Below are 2,501 nucleotides of genomic sequence, written 5' to 3'. Positions count from 1 at the left end.
GGACAATAGAAAAGCTGAAGGACAAGTGCAAGGCGCTGAGCAAGACGGTGAAGAAGCAAGCAAAGACTTCAGCCAAGTTCATGAAGAAAGTGGCCGATGTCTTGACCAGAGGAGGCATAGCTGGATGTAGCTCAACGGACTTCGCCTTCGCGAACACATCAGTACCCCAGCCCCCACCTCTGCCTACTGATCTTGGTTTCCACCTCACTGATAGACAGCTCCAGCGAACATGGAGGAACCCACCCATTCAACCCTTCACCTCAGGAAACAAGTCTCCATCCCTAGCCTCTTCAGATAGTGAGGTTGATATTGACGAGGTTCAGAACCAACAATGGTATGGAGACTACAACTCAGCACCTGGGGGTTACTACACCACGTTCCCACCAGACGACGACAATGCTGGGCCTCTGCCCCTACTCACTATCCTTGAAGGTACTTCACTATTTCTCCTTGTATATACCATCTCATTTTTGCATATTAGCTTTTTCTTGTGGGTATCTCCCTCTACTTGACAACACAGAGACTGTGTAACTTAAGTTTGGGGGAGGTACCAAGTATTTAATCATGTTTGCTTTGATGAATTTGCATTGAGTCTTGCACACATACCTTTTTTCATAAAAAAAAACATATAGATTGCATCACTTGCATTTTAGGAGAGTCTAGAGCATATAGGTTGCATTCACTTGCATTGGGAGCAATGATTTAAGATGCCTTGTAAAGAACACTATCTCACACTCGAGTAGCTATTGCATCTCTCAAAAAGCCTTGTATGTTTCGCGCCTTGAAAACTCTTCCTGAATCTCATTAGTTGCTGAAACTCAATCTTTGAAGCCAACTACAACCTTATTTGAACTGAACGAACTTAATGCTTCTTGCTTATGGTCCCTTGTGTACTGAGTCATGGATATACACACTTGAGTTGTCACATCCTTTATGCCAATCTTTTTGACAAACCCGAGTGGTACACCACTCCCAAAACCCTTTTCTCCTTTTAAGCTTTCATTGTTTGATGAGTGGGGCCTTTTTCAGAAAGTCTTACATGTGCATAATGTTGAGAGTATCGGGAACGACAATGCTTGATCTTCATTCTTGCTAGATTAGGCACTCTATTGTCTAGCTATAGGTGGGGGTGAGTATTGTGATTATGATTTGGAAGCATGAAAAGTTCGAAGGAAAAGAATAGACTCTTTGTGTTTAAATGGATAATCTTATTGGAATTAGTAGACAAACATCTAGCTCGAGTTTATGAAAAGTCTTGGCCCCCGAAAAAAAAAGAGAAGAAAAATGTAAGAAAAGAAGAAAGAAAAGAAAAAGATGAAAAAGAAAGAAAATGGGGCTAGCAAAGTTGTTAGGAGCTAATATTGTTTTGAAGTTGAGGAAAATCCTTTATAGATTTAAAAAAAAAAAGAGTTTTATGTGCAAAGTGTTCTTGGGTTCTTTTGGTGAGAGATGTGAGTTGGGTTTGACATTGGGAAGTGATTGTGTAACTTGTATGTTTGGGAAAAGGATATAACAATGGAGATTGAGTATTGTATGCATGAGTTGGTCCATTTCTTAGATATATTATGTGCAATGTCAAGGCTACTTGTTTCGAGAGTAAACCACCTTAAAGATCATATATCTTGAACCTCTTGACTCACTTGAATAAAAAGCCTTCCCTTACCCAACCAAATGATTTGGACAAATTGATCATTTGCAGGAATTCACCTGATGTTTTATGCTTAATGAATGTGAGAGTTGATTGATTTGAATGTGTGGATGCTTGATGATGAGTGTAAGGGCAAAAGGAGTTGAGATAGGCCTAGAGAAGCTAGAGTGTAATAAGAGAGTGTGCTCATGTTGGATTAGATGTTGAATTGAGTGCTAGTTGTGTTTCTTTTGGCTATGAGCTCCCACCTTCAACCCTCTCTCCCTATGAGTTCTAGAAAGTTCACTTGTGGACAAGTAAAAGAACAAGTTTGGGGGAGTTGATATCTTGCATATTTTCATTGTTTTACCCATTCACCCATGTGCATTTTGATCATATAGACTAGGATTTAGCCATGTTTAGGTTGTATTTTGCATACATGAGTCTTTATCAGGTATTAGAGTACCACATGGAGTTCTTGGAGACATTTGGGTGCATTTGGAGCTCAAAAGAGGTGATAAAGGTTACCATTGGATGAGCAGTGCATGGGAGCGACCTCACCGGAGCGACACCGTGAAGTCGCTGTGACACACCTTCAGAGCGACTTGGCCAGAGCGACACCCCGATGTCGCACGCGTTTTCATCCCTCGGAGGCACGAGAGCGACCTTACCAGATCGACGCGGAGAAGTCGCTCGCATTTTCATCGCTCGGAGACACGAGAGCGACCCGGAGCGACATCTCGCAGCGACCCCTCCAGGTCGATCCCGAAGCCTGGAGCGACCTCTCGGAGCGACTACTGGAGGTCGCTGCGCGCCTTTTGGTTGCTCGACTTCATGTTTACTCAAGGGCCTTTTGGTCATTTCATTATGCATG

The sequence above is a fragment of the Brassica napus genome, chromosome C4 (assembly GCF_020379485.1).
Source record: "Brassica napus cultivar Da-Ae chromosome C4, Da-Ae, whole genome shotgun sequence".
NCBI classification, from domain to species: domain Eukaryota; kingdom Viridiplantae; phylum Streptophyta; class Magnoliopsida; order Brassicales; family Brassicaceae; genus Brassica; species Brassica napus.
Note: the sequence above shows the minus strand (reverse complement) of the source record.